This window comes from Stigmatopora argus, chromosome 3 (genome assembly GCF_051989625.1).
Source record: "Stigmatopora argus isolate UIUO_Sarg chromosome 3, RoL_Sarg_1.0, whole genome shotgun sequence".
Taxonomy (NCBI): domain Eukaryota; kingdom Metazoa; phylum Chordata; class Actinopteri; order Syngnathiformes; family Syngnathidae; genus Stigmatopora; species Stigmatopora argus.
This window is the reverse complement of record NC_135389.1, coordinates 23,914,376-23,930,141: the sequence shown is the minus strand read 5'-3', so window position 1 is coordinate 23,930,141 and position 15,766 is coordinate 23,914,376. Positions and strand designations below refer to the sequence as shown.

The following is a 15,766-nucleotide window of genomic DNA, read 5'->3' as shown; positions in this document are numbered from 1 at the left end:
CCCCACCCCCCTCCCCCACCACCCCTCCCTACCCTAACCCTACCCCCTCACCCACACCCCCCTCCTCCCCACCCCCACACCCAACCCCTCACCCACCCACCTCCCCCACCCCCTCCCCCTCACCCACCCCCAACCCCACCCCCACCCCCACTCCCTAACCCTACCCCACCCTCCACCAACCCCTCTCCTCCCACCCCCAACCCACCCTACACCCTAACCCTAACCCTAACCCTAACCCTAACCCTAACCCTAACCCTAACCCTAACCCTAACCCTAACCCTAACCCTAACCCTAACCCTAACCCTAACCCTAACCCTAACCCTAACCCTAACCCTAACCCTAACCCTAACCCTAACCCTAACCCTAACCCTAACCCTAACCCTAACCCTAACCCTAACCCTAACCCTAACCCTAACCCTAACCCTAACCCTAACCCTAACCCTAACCCTAACCCTAACCCTAACCCTAACCCTAACCCTAACCCTAACCCTAACCCTAACCCTAACCCTAACCCTAACCCTAACCCTAACCCTAACCCTAACCCTAACCCTAACCCTAACCCTAACCCTAACCCTAACCCTAACCCTAACCCTAACCCTAACCCTAACCCTAACCCTAACCCTAACCCTAACCCTAACCCTAACCCTAACCCTAACCCTAACCCTAACCCTAACCCTAACCCTAACCCTAACCCTAACCCTAACCCTAACCCTAACCCTAACCCTAACCCTAACCCTAACCCTAACCCTAACCCTAACCCTAACCCTAACCCTAACCCTAACCCTAACCCTAACCCTAACCCTAACCCTAACCCTAACCCTAACCCTAACCCTAACCCTAACCCTAACCCTAACCCTAACCCTAACCCTAACCCTAACCCTAACCCTAACCCTAACCCTAACCCTAACCCTAACCCTAACCCTAACCCTAACCCTAACCCTAACCCTAACCCTAACCCTAACCCTAACCCTAACCCTAACCCTAACCCTAACCCTAACCCTAACCCTAACCCTAACCCTAACCCTAACCCTAACCCTAACCCTAACCCTAACCCTAACCCTAACCCTAACCCTAACCCTAACCCTAACCCTAACCCTAACCCTAACCCTAACCCTAACCCTAACCCTAACCCTAACCCTAACCCTAACCCTAACCCTAACCCTAACCCTAACCCTAACCCTAACCCTAACCCTAACCCTAACCCTAACCCTAACCCTAACCCTAACCCTAACCCTAACCCTAACCCTAACCCTAACCCTAACCCTAACCCTAACCCTAACCCTAACCCTAACCCTAACCCTAACCCTAACCCTAACCCTAACCCTAACCCTAACCCTAACCCTAACCCTAACCCTAACCCTAACCCTAACCCTAACCCTAACCCTAACCCTAACCCTAACCCTAACCCTAACCCTAACCCTAACCCTAACCCTAACCCTAACCCTAACCCTAACCCTAACCCTAACCCTAACCCTAACCCTAACCCTAACCCTAACCCTAACCCTAACCCTAACCCTAACCCTAACCCTAACCCTAACCCTAACCCTAACCCTAACCCTAACCCTAACCCTAACCCTAACCCTAACCCTAACCCTAACCCTAACCCTAACCCTAACCCTAACCCTAACCCTAACCCTAACCCTAACCCTAACCCTAACCCTAACCCTAACCCTAACCCTAACCCTAACCCTAACCCTAACCCTAACCCTAACCCTAACCCTAACCCTAACCCTAACCCTAACCCTAACCCTAACCCTAACCCTAACCCTAACCCTAACCCTAACCCTAACCCTAACCCTAACCCTAACCCTAACCCTAACCCTAACCCTAACCCTAACCCTAACCCTAACCCTAACCCTAACCCTAACCCTAACCCTAACCCTAACCCTAACCCTAACCCTAACCCTAACCCTAACCCTAACCCTAACCCTAACCCTAACCCTAACCCTAACCCTAACCCTAACCCTAACCCTAACCCTAACCCTAACCCTAACCCTAACCCTAACCCTAACCCTAACCCTAACCCTAACCCTAACCCTAACCCTAACCCTAACCCTAACCCTAACCCTAACCCTAACCCTAACCCTAACCCTAACCCTAACCCTAACCCTAACCCTAACCCTAACCCTAACCCTAACCCTAACCCTAACCCTAACCCTAACCCTAACCCTAACCCTAACCCTAACCCTAACCCTAACCCTAACCCTAACCCTAACCCTAACCCTAACCCTAACCCTAACCCTAACCCTAACCCTAACCCTAACCCTAACCCTAACCCTAACCCTAACCCTAACCCTAACCCTAACCCTAACCCTAACCCTAACCCTAACCCTAACCCTAACCCTAACCCTAACCCTAACCCTAACCCTAACCCTAACCCTAACCCTAACCCTAACCCTAACCCTAACCCTAACCCTAACCCTAACCCTAACCCTAACCCTAACCCTAACCCTAACCCTAACCCTAACCCTAACCCTAACCCTAACCCTAACCCTAACCCTAACCCTAACCCTAACCCTAACCCTAACCCTAACCCTAACCCTAACCCTAACCCTAACCCTAACCCTAACCCTAACCCTAACCCTAACCCTAACCCTAACCCTAACCCTAACCCTAACCCTAACCCTAACCCTAACCCTAACCCTAACCCTAACCCTAACCCTAACCCTAACCCTAACCCTAACCCTAACCCTAACCCTAACCCTAACCCTAACCCTAACCCTAACCCTAACCCTAACCCTAACCCTAACCCTAACCCTAACCCTAACCCTAACCCTAACCCTAACCCTAACCCTAACCCTAACCCTAACCCTAACCCTAACCCTAACCCTAACCCTAACCCTAACCCTAACCCTAACCCTAACCCTAACCCTAACCCTAACCCTAACCCTAACCCTAACCCTAACCCTAACCCTAACCCTAACCCTAACCCTAACCCTAACCCTAACCCTAACCCTAACCCTAACCCTAACCCTAACCCTAACCCTAACCCTAACCCTAACCCTAACCCTAACCCTAACCCTAACCCTAACCCTAACCCTAACCCTAACCCTAACCCTAACCCTAACCCTAACCCTAACCCTAACCCTAACCCTAACCCTAACCCTAACCCTAACCCTAACCCTAACCCTAACCCTAACCCTAACCCTAACCCTAACCCTAACCCTAACCCTAACCCTAACCCTAACCCTAACCCTAACCCTAACCCTAACCCTAACCCTAACCCTAACCCTAACCCTAACCCTAACCCTAACCCTAACCCTAACCCTAACCCTAACCCTAACCCTAACCCTAACCCTAACCCTAACCCTAACCCTAACCCTAACCCTAACCCTAACCCTAACCCTAACCCTAACCCTAACCCTAACCCTAACCCTAACCCTAACCCTAACCCTAACCCTAACCCTAACCCTAACCCTAACCCTAACCCTAACCCTAACCCTAACCCTAACCCTAACCCTAACCCTAACCCTAACCCTAACCCTAACCCTAACCCTAACCCTAACCCTAACCCTAACCCTAACCCTAACCCTAACCCTAACCCTAACCCTAACCCTAACCCTAACCCTAACCCTAACCCTAACCCTAACCCTAACCCTAACCCTAACCCTAACCCTAACCCTAACCCTAACCCTAACCCTAACCCTAACCCTAACCCTAACCCTAACCCTAACCCTAACCCTAACCCTAACCCTAACCCTAACCCTAACCCTAACCCTAACCCTAACCCTAACCCTAACCCTAACCCTAACCCTAACCCTAACCCTAACCCTAACCCTAACCCTAACCCTAACCCTAACCCTAACCCTAACCCTAACCCTAACCCTAACCCTAACCCTAACCCTAACCCTAACCCTAACCCTAACCCTAACCCTAACCCTAACCCTAACCCTAACCCTAACCCTAACCCTAACCCTAACCCTAACCCTAACCCTAACCCTAACCCTAACCCTAACCCTAACCCTAACCCTAACCCTAACCCTAACCCTAACCCTAACCCTAACCCTAACCCTAACCCTAACCCTAACCCTAACCCTAACCCTAACCCTAACCCTAACCCTAACCCTAACCCTAACCCTAACCCTAACCCTAACCCTAACCCTAACCCTAACCCTAACCCTAACCCTAACCCTAACCCTAACCCTAACCCTAACCCTAACCCTAACCCTAACCCTAACCCTAACCCTAACCCTAACCCTAACCCGAACCCTAACCCTAACCCTAACCCTAACCCTAACCCTAACCCTAACCCTAACCCTAACCCTAACCCTAACCCTAACCCTAACCCTAACCCTAACCCTAACCCTAACCCTAACCCTAACCCTAACCCTAACCCTAACCCTAACCCTAACCCTAACCCTAACCCTAACCCTAACCCTAACCCTAACCCTAACCCTAACCCTAACCCTAACCCTAACCCTAACCCTAACCCTAACCCTAACCCTAACCCTAACCCTAACCCTAACCCTAACCCTAACCCTAACCCTAACCCTAACCCTAACCCTAACCCTAACCCTAACCCTAACCCTAACCCTAACCCTAACCCTAACCCTAACCCTAACCCTAACCCTAACCCTAACCCTAACCCTAACCCTAACCCTAACCCTAACCCTAACCCTAACCCTAACCCTAACCCTAACCCTAACCCTAACCCTAACCCTAACCCTAACCCTAACCCTAACCCTAACCCTAACCCTAACCCTAACCCTAACCCTAACCCTAACCCTAACCCTAACCCTAACCCTAACCCTAACCCTAACCCTAACCCTAACCCTAACCCTAACCCTAACCCTAACCCTAACCCTAACCCTAACCCTAACCCTAACCCTAACCCTAACCCTAACCCTAACCCTAACCCTAACCCTAACCCTAACCCTAACCCTAACCCTAACCCTAACCCTAACCCTAACCCTAACCCTAACCCTAACCCTAACCCTAACCCTAACCCTAACCCTAACCCTAACCCTAACCCTAACCCTAACCCTAACCCTAACCCTAACCCTAACCCTAACCCTAACCCTAACCCTAACCCTAACCCTAACCCTAACCCTAACCCTAACCCTAACCCTAACCCTAACCCTAACCCTAACCCTAACCCTAACCCTAACCCTAACCCTAACCCTAACCCTAACCCTAACCCTAACCCTAACCCTAACCCTAACCCTAACCCTAACCCTAACCCTAACCCTAACCCTAACCCTAACCCTAACCCTAACCCTAACCCTAACCCTAACCCTAACCCTAACCCTAACCCTAACCCTAACCCTAACCCTAACCCTAACCCTAACCCTAACCCTAACCCTAACCCTAACCCTAACCCTAACCCTAACCCTAACCCTAACCCTAACCCTAACCCTAACCCTAACCCTAACCCTAACCCTAACCCTAACCCTAACCCTAACCCTAACCCTAACCCTAACCCTAACCCTAACCCTAACCCTAACCCTAACCCTAACCCTAACCCTAACCCTAACCCTAACCCTAACCCTAACCCTAACCCTAACCCTAACCCTAACCCTAACCCTAACCCTAACCCTAACCCTAACCCTAACCCTAACCCTAACCCTAACCCTAACCCTAACCCTAACCCTAACCCTAACCCTAACCCTAACCCTAACCCTAACCCTAACCCTAACCCTAACCCTAACCCTAACCCTAACCCTAACCCTAACCCTAACCCTAACCCTAACCCTAACCCTAACCCTAACCCTAACCCTAACCCTAACCCTAACCCTAACCCTAACCCTAACCCTAACCCTAACCCTAACCCTAACCCTAACCCTAACCCTAACCCTAACCCTAACCCTAACCCTAACCCTAACCCTAACCCTAACCCTAACCCTAACCCTAACCCTAACCCTAACCCTAACCCTAACCCTAACCCTAACCCTAACCCTAACCCTAACCCTAACCCTAACCCTAACCCTAACCCTAACCCTAACCCTAACCCTAACCCTAACCCTAACCCTAACCCTAACCCTAACCCTAACCCTAACCCTAACCCTAACCCTAACCCTAACCCTAACCCTAACCCTAACCCTAACCCTAACCCTAACCCTAACCCTAACCCTAACCCTAACCCTAACCCTAACCCTAACCCTAACCCTAACCCTAACCCTAACCCTAACCCTAACCCTAACCCTAACCCTAACCCTAACCCTAACCCTAACCCTAACCCTAACCCTAACCCTAACCCTAACCCTAACCCTAACCCTAACCCTAACCCTAACCCTAACCCTAACCCTAACCCTAACCCTAACCCTAACCCTAACCCTAACCCTAACCCTAACCCTAACCCTAACCCTAACCCTAACCCTAACCCTAACCCTAACCCTAACCCTAACCCTAACCCTAACCCTAACCCTAACCCTAACCCTAACCCTAACCCTAACCCTAACCCTAACCCTAACCCTAACCCTAACCCTAACCCTAACCCTAACCCTAACCCTAACCCTAACCCTAACCCTAACCCTAACCCTAACCCTAACCCTAACCCTAACCCTAACCCTAACCCTAACCCTAACCCTAACCCTAACCCTAACCCTAACCCTAACCCTAACCCTAACCCTAACCCTAACCCTAACCCTAACCCTAACCCTAACCCTAACCCTAACCCTAACCCTAACCCTAACCCTAACCCTAACCCTAACCCTAACCCTAACCCTAACCCTAACCCTAACCCTAACCCTAACCCTAACCCTAACCCTAACCCTAACCCTAACCCTAACCCTAACCCTAACCCTAACCCTAACCCTAACCCTAACCCTAACCCTAACCCTAACCCTAACCCTAACCCTAACCCTAACCCTAACCCTAACCCTAACCCTAACCCTAACCCTAACCCTAACCCTAACCCTAACCCTAACCCTAACCCTAACCCTAACCCTAACCCTAACCCTAACCCTAACCCTAACCCTAACCCTAACCCTAACCCTAACCCTAACCCTAACCCTAACCCTAACCCTAACCCTAACCCTAACCCTAACCCTAACCCTAACCCTAACCCTAACCCTAACCCTAACCCTAACCCTAACCCTAACCCTAACCCTAACCCTAACCCTAACCCTAACCCTAACCCTAACCCTAACCCTAACCCTAACCCTAACCCTAACCCTAACCCTAACCCTAACCCTAACCCTAACCCTAACCCTAACCCTAACCCTAACCCTAACCCTAACCCTAACCCTAACCCTAACCCTAACCCTAACCCTAACCCTAACCCTAACCCTAACCCTAACCCTAACCCTAACCCTAACCCTAACCCTAACCCTAACCCTAACCCTAACCCTAACCCTAACCCTAACCCTAACCCTAACCCTAACCCTAACCCTAACCCTAACCCTAACCCTAACCCTAACCCTAACCCTAACCCTAACCCTAACCCTAACCCTAACCCTAACCCTAACCCTAACCCTAACCCTAACCCTAACCCTAACCCTAACCCTAACCCTAACCCTAACCCTAACCCTAACCCTAACCCTAACCCTAACCCTAACCCTAACCCTAACCCTAACCCTAACCCTAACCCTAACCCTAACCCTAACCCTAACCCTAACCCTAACCCTAACCCTAACCCTAACCCTAACCCTAACCCTAACCCTAACCCTAACCCTAACCCTAACCCTAACCCTAACCCTAACCCTAACCCTAACCCTAACCCTAACCCTAACCCTAACCCTAACCCTAACCCTAACCCTAACCCTAACCCTAACCCTAACCCTAACCCTAACCCTAACCCTAACCCTAACCCTAACCCTAACCCTAACCCTAACCCTAACCCTAACCCTAACCCTAACCCTAACCCTAACCCTAACCCTAACCCTAACCCTAACCCTAACCCTAACCCTAACCCTAACCCTAACCCTAACCCTAACCCTAACCCTAACCCTAACCCTAACCCTAACCCTAACCCTAACCCTAACCCTAACCCTAACCCTAACCCTAACCCTAACCCTAACCCTAACCCTAACCCTAACCCTAACCCTAACCCTAACCCTAACCCTAACCCTAACCCTAACCCTAACCCTAACCCTAACCCTAACCCTAACCCTAACCCTAACCCTAACCCTAACCCTAACCCTAACCCTAACCCTAACCCTAACCCTAACCCTAACCCTAACCCTAACCCTAACCCTAACCCTAACCCTAACCCTAACCCTAACCCTAACCCTAACCCTAACCCTAACCCTAACCCTAACCCTAACCCTAACCCTAACCCTAACCCTAACCCTAACCCTAACCCTAACCCTAACCCTAACCCTAACCCTAACCCTAACCCTAACCCTAACCCTAACCCTAACCCTAACCCTAACCCTAACCCTAACCCTAACCCTAACCCTAACCCTAACCCTAACCCTAACCCTAACCCTAACCCTAACCCTAACCCTAACCCTAACCCTAACCCTAACCCTAACCCTAACCCTAACCCTAACCCTAACCCTAACCCTAACCCTAACCCTAACCCTAACCCTAACCCTAACCCTAACCCTAACCCTAACCCTAACCCTAACCCTAACCCTAACCCTAACCCTAACCCTAACCCTAACCCTAACCCTAACCCTAACCCTAACCCTAACCCTAACCCTAACCCTAACCCTAACCCTAACCCTAACCCTAACCCTAACCCTAACCCTAACCCTAACCCTAACCCTAACCCTAACCCTAACCCTAACCCTAACCCTAACCCTAACCCTAACCCTAACCCTAACCCTAACCCTAACCCTAACCCTAACCCTAACCCTAACCCTAACCCTAACCCTAACCCTAACCCTAACCCTAACCCTAACCCTAACCCTAACCCTAACCCTAACCCTAACCCTAACCCTAACCCTAACCCTAACCCTAACCCTAACCCTAACCCTAACCCTAACCCTAACCCTAACCCTAACCCTAACCCTAACCCTAACCCTAACCCTAACCCTAACCCTAACCCTAACCCTAACCCTAACCCTAACCCTAACCCTAACCCTAACCCTAACCCTAACCCTAACCCTAACCCTAACCCTAACCCTAACCCTAACCCTAACCCTAACCCTAACCCTAACCCTAACCCTAACCCTAACCCTAACCCTAACCCTAACCCTAACCCTAACCCTAACCCTAACCCTAACCCTAACCCTAACCCTAACCCTAACCCTAACCCTAACCCTAACCCTAACCCTAACCCTAACCCTAACCCTAACCCTAACCCTAACCCTAACCCTAACCCTAACCCTAACCCTAACCCTAACCCTAACCCTAACCCTAACCCTAACCCTAACCCTAACCCTAACCCTAACCCTAACCCTAACCCTAACCCTAACCCTAACCCTAACCCTAACCCTAACCCTAACCCTAACCCTAACCCTAACCCTAACCCTAACCCTAACCCTAACCCTAACCCTAACCCTAACCCTAACCCTAACCCTAACCCTAACCCTAACCCTAACCCTAACCCTAACCCTAACCCTAACCCTAACCCTAACCCTAACCCTAACCCTAACCCTAACCCTAACCCTAACCCTAACCCTAACCCTAACCCTAACCCTAACCCTAACCCTAACCCTAACCCTAACCCTAACCCTAACCCTAACCCTAACCCTAACCCTAACCCTAACCCTAACCCTAACCCTAACCCTAACCCTAACCCTAACCCTAACCCTAACCCTAACCCTAACCCTAACCCTAACCCTAACCCTAACCCTAACCCTAACCCTAACCCTAACCCTAACCCTAACCCTAACCCTAACCCTAACCCTAACCCTAACCCTAACCCTAACCCTAACCCTAACCCTAACCCTAACCCTAACCCTAACCCTAACCCTAACCCTAACCCTAACCCTAACCCTAACCCTAACCCTAACCCTAACCCTAACCCTAACCCTAACCCTAACCCTAACCCTAACCCTAACCCTAACCCTAACCCTAACCCTAACCCTAACCCTAACCCTAACCCTAACCCTAACCCTAACCCTAACCCTAACCCTAACCCTAACCCTAACCCTAACCCTAACCCTAACCCTAACCCTAACCCTAACCCTAACCCTAACCCTAACCCTAACCCTAACCCTAACCCTAACCCTAACCCTAACCCTAACCCTAACCCTAACCCTAACCCTAACCCTAACCCTAACCCTAACCCTAACCCTAACCCTAACCCTAACCCTAACCCTAACCCTAACCCTAACCCTAACCCTAACCCTAACCCTAACCCTAACCCTAACCCTAACCCTAACCCTAACCCTAACCCTAACCCTAACCCTAACCCTAACCCTAACCCTAACCCTAACCCTAACCCTAACCCTAACCCTAACCCTAACCCTAACCCTAACCCTAACCCTAACCCTAACCCTAACCCTAACCCTAACCCTAACCCTAACCCTAACCCTAACCCTAACCCTAACCCTAACCCTAACCCTAACCCTAACCCTAACCCTAACCCTAACCCTAACCCTAACCCTAACCCTAACCCTAACCCTAACCCTAACCCTAACCCTAACCCTAACCCTAACCCTAACCCTAACCCTAACCCTAACCCTAACCCTAACCCTAACCCTAACCCTAACCCTAACCCTAACCCTAACCCTAACCCTAACCCTAACCCTAACCCTAACCCTAACCCTAACCCTAACCCTAACCCTAACCCTAACCCTAACCCTAACCCTAACCCTAACCCTAACCCTAACCCTAACCCTAACCCTAACCCTAACCCTAACCCTAACCCTAACCCTAACCCTAACCCTAACCCTAACCCTAACCCTAACCCTAACCCTAACCCTAACCCTAACCCTAACCCTAACCCTAACCCTAACCCTAACCCTAACCCTAACCCTAACCCTAACCCTAACCCTAACCCTAACCCTAACCCTAACCCTAACCCTAACCCTAACCCTAACCCTAACCCTAACCCTAACCCTAACCCTAACCCTAACCCTAACCCTAACCCTAACCCTAACCCTAACCCTAACCCTAACCCTAACCCTAACCCTAACCCTAACCCTAACCCTAACCCTAACCCTAACCCTAACCCTAACCCTAACCCTAACCCTAACCCTAACCCTAACCCTAACCCTAACCCTAACCCTAACCCTAACCCTAACCCTAACCCTAACCCTAACCCTAACCCTAACCCTAACCCTAACCCTAACCCTAACCCTAACCCTAACCCTAACCCTAACCCTAACCCTAACCCTAACCCTAACCCTAACCCTAACCCTAACCCTAACCCTAACCCTAACCCTAACCCTAACCCTAACCCTAACCCTAACCCTAACCCTAACCCTAACCCTAACCCTAACCCTAACCCTAACCCTAACCCTAACCCTAACCCTAACCCTAACCCTAACCCTAACCCTAACCCTAACCCTAACCCTAACCCTAACCCTAACCCTAACCCTAACCCTAACCCTAACCCTAACCCTAACCCTAACCCTAACCCTAACCCTAACCCTAACCCTAACCCTAACCCTAACCCTAACCCTAACCCTAACCCTAACCCTAACCCTAACCCTAACCCTAACCCTAACCCTAACCCTAACCCTAACCCTAACCCTAACCCTAACCCTAACCCTAACCCTAACCCTAACCCTAACCCTAACCCTAACCCTAACCCTAACCCTAACCCTAACCCTAACCCTAACCCTAACCCTAACCCTAACCCTAACCCTAACCCTAACCCTAACCCTAACCCTAACCCTAACCCTAACCCTAACCCTAACCCTAACCCTAACCCTAACCCTAACCCTAACCCTAACCCTAACCCTAACCCTAACCCTAACCCTAACCCTAACCCTAACCCTAACCCTAACCCTAACCCTAACCCTAACCCTAACCCTAACCCTAACCAATTACAAGAAGTAACTTACTTTTGACGACTTCAACGATGGCATCCACACGTTGCATTCTGGGATACATCATGCATTCTTGGATATGTGATGCATTCTGGGATGTGCACATGTCGTCAATTGGACGAGTTGGACCCATAGGTGACGGTGATTAAGGGTCGGTAGAAGAACCTGTAAACAAAGCCTGTGTTTACCAACCTATTTAGAGCTGCGGTACTTTTTACTTAGAAAAAAATTACAAAGCATACCAACATTTGAAAATCTTACAATTTAAAATTAACAATATCATTCTCATTAAACCTTTATCAACAAGAATCAAATAAACCCTCCAAAAAATATTTCAAATTCAAATGTTCACACTCACCATTGTCACAAAAAGTTGCACCCAATACCACGAAAAGGGACCTGTGCCTAAATGGCCACAAGGTGGCAGCAAGAGACCATATGACCTTACCCTAAATGGCCAACGGCAATAAATATACTGCAATAATTTTCTACCAATTATGTATTGCTGACCGCTGTGAAGAAGGACTTATCGCCTATCCTAACCCTACCAACCCCATGATCAGATAGTAACAGGCACTAAACTTCAGTAAGAGATTTCAAATATGGCTCAAACTTTTAAGTTACTTTTTATAATTAATATTTCATAACAGCTCCCAATAGCCTTCGACTTGTAAAATGGCGTCCACGCTTGGCGTTGATTAATGGTCTGCAGAAGCACCTGTGGACTTAACAGCGTTTTTTCATAACTATTTGAGCTGCGGTACTTTTTACTTTGAAAAAATTACAAGTGACACTGGCCAGTGTCGCAAAAAGTTGTACCCAATACCACAATGAAAAAGAGCAACCAAACAAAACGGAATTTCTTTAAAACGTCTAATATAAGTGAATAAAAGAGCCAATAGTCGCCACTTTGAACAAAACTTAAGCCTCACGGGCTTTGGAACGTTAATATTTAATTCAACAATTTCGACGAAGCGTCACAATAAATAGTTATAATAAACTAGTTTCAGCAAAAGATGCTAACGCCAAATAAGCGTGCCAGAATACGCCAAAACGGAGAAAAACATTAATCAATTACAAGAGACTTACTTCCGAAGACTGCTTGAGACTGCTTTCGACTTGTAAAATGGTGTACCACACGTGGCGGCTTGCCTAGGCTGTCTGGGACACGCGGTGCATTCTGGGATACGCCCATGTCGTCGAGACAAACTATTTCCGGTTCACGAAACATAAAAACACCATGACTTAGTAAATCTCGTGATATGTATTTTTTTTCTCTCCTAATATTACTTCAATATTGTAATATTACAAGAAAAAATAGTTTTGTGCTGGGACACACTGAACATCGGCAAAAGTTAAACTCTGTGAATCCAAATAACTTCTGGTTCACGTTACATAAAAAATAAACTATAAAATGACTTTAACCTCATAGCATTAAGATTGGAATCTTGTAATTGTACATTACTCATCATATTTCAATTTTAAATTCGTATTATTAAGATTTTTCTCATAATATCACAATGTGTTCTTGGCAAACCATTTCAGTTGCAGGGTACAATTTTCCAAAGTGGCCTTTTTTTTTTTTTTTTTTTTAAACAAAGAGAATGGCAGGCTTTTGGGGTCAGAAGACCAGTGGTTGTTAACCTTGTTGGAGCTACCAAACCCCACCAGTTTAAAGGAACTCTGTTTATTAATTCACCTATTGACCCTGCAATTCTTAAAATTCCATACAGATTCATTTTCAAAAAGGTCTCCAAACACAACACGCTCTAATCTAAATAATTTACTGTCCAAGACAGAGGAGCAACTCTCTATGATCCTAGTCTTAGCAAAGGTGTGATAGAATGCTGAAGTCTCTCTCTCCTGCAAGTGCTAAGGTACAACTTGAGGAGAAAGAAAGGCCCAGCCTCTTCCGTCCTGTCAGCCGTTCATCATCTGGCGTCCGTCGTTCCTGGGGTTTGGGGCGCCTGGTCTCCCCGATGGTGCATTCCTCGGAGGGAGAAAGAAAGGAGCTGTCCTGCCTCCTCTTTTTTATGGCTTCTCCTGGACACGTCAGTGATTTAGCCTTCTTGCCAAACAGATACAGCTCTTCTGGAAGTTACTGTTGGTTATTTGACTATTTGAAATGTGAAATGTTACTTCCCTTCAGTTTAATGATTAAAAAGTCTTTGTGTACACGTTGCCAAATAATTCTATTCATCTTGTCTCTCTTTAATCGTGCCGCGTTCAAAACATTCTTGGCAAACATACAGTATAATAAATGGAAAAAAAGGTGTTCTAGCCCAGAGGCCATCACACACTTAAAAATACTCATATTATTAGTTTTTTACAAAAAATAAAACAAAAGTCAGCAGCAAGAATTAACCCTAATTGAGTGGAGAAGCAGGAAACTACAGAGCCCCAGACATGACCATTTTACAAAAATACTTTATACTTTGTTTTACGAGTTTGTTCGTGTGTATGTATTTGAGCATGCGGACTGGCTCAATTTTTGTCATTTATGTCATGTCTGAGGCTTTGCAGGCAACAGTAAAATGTGGCTAATACATCAAGTGGCAGTCAAGTAATATGGTATGAAAGCGACCTACCACAGGACAGGGTTGATGGAGACCCGCAGGACCCTGTTCGCCCTTCTGACCCTTTAGTCCTCTCTTTCCAACACTTCCTCTGTCACCCTGGACACATTGAGACAATAAAAATACATCCAATATTTACAGTAATGACACTCATTTATAATAATACGTATGAGAATAGCCAGAAAAAAGCGATAGGTGATTTTCTGTTTTGTATTTCATGACATATGCTCAGTTCATTAGGCAAGAAATAACAAATAAAGAACATGCTTTATGTTACTGCTAACTTTAGTTACGATAAAATTCAAAACCTGGTCAAACTGGAAATGCACAATTATATATTAATTGCACAATGTTAACTTGCACAGTGCTTAAGAAAATAATTCATCATAAAAACATATTTTAGAAATATTTGAAAGACTTTTGAATTTCATGTCATAGCTCTCAATTTTATGCTATTTCATGGGAATTTTGAACTAAACTTCACTAAACCTAACCCAAAGACTCTCCAGTAATTAGAGCCCAAAAACAATAATGCACACATTTCAGAATCTAGTCATTATTTTGACATAAACGGTCAAACCAAACATAAAACCCACTTTTACACCTTTAATGTTGGTGTTTGCGTACCAACCTTATCGCCTCGTTCCCCCCGGTCGCCTTTCTACCCCATCAGGCCCGGGAAGCCCTGGAAAAATGTCAGGGGGCTTCGTTTATGGATGATATTCAGAACGATCCGCGTCCGAGTTTTCTGTTGACACTCGCGTCAAGTCCAGATTCGCCTGGCTTGCCCTGTAAACAGATTGGTGTCTCAGTAGGAAGTCATTTCAAAATAAATTTGATGGCGATGAGCCACCTACTTTTTCTCCTTTGGCTCCCGGAACAGCCACGAGCCCTGCAGACCCCGGTATACCCTGAAGTCCCTCCGATCCCTGCAGTTAGAGCGCAAACACGCATGACCACAGCTCCACCATTTGTTTCCTCCACACAACCATTCAATAGGGTTACGAATAAAGTAGTTTCAGCAAAAGATGCTAACGCCATATAAACGTGCCAGAATACGCGAAACGGAGAAAAACATGAATCAATTACAAGAAACTTACAGTAGACGACAGCTTGAGACGACTTCAAAGATGGCGTCCACACGTGGCGTTGATTTTGGGTCTGCAGAAGAACCTGTAAAGTAACCCCGTGTTTCCCAAACTATTTAGAGCTGCGGTACTTCTTACTTTGAAAAAATGACAAGGAAAACCAACATCTGAAAATCTTATAATTTAAAATGAACACTATACTGTGGTACCTCGACATACGAGCAATTCGAGATACGAGTAAAATTGAGCAAATAATTATCTCTAGATATGAGAC

At 47.5% G+C, this 15,766-nt stretch overlaps 1 long non-coding RNA gene across 1 annotated transcript; it reads right to left on the bottom strand.

Annotated features, from left to right (window-relative positions):
* Positions 1-13,445: 13,445 nt before the first annotated feature.
* Positions 13,446-15,629, bottom strand: LOC144071995 (uncharacterized). The gene is made up of 5 exons (XR_013299785.1): positions 15,505-15,629; positions 15,262-15,333; positions 15,036-15,193; positions 14,417-14,503; positions 13,446-13,871 (listed from the first exon to the last, which is right to left on the bottom strand). It is a non-coding gene; the product is annotated as an uncharacterized LOC144071995 (long non-coding RNA).
* Between the last annotated feature and the right edge of the window lie 137 nt (positions 15,630-15,766).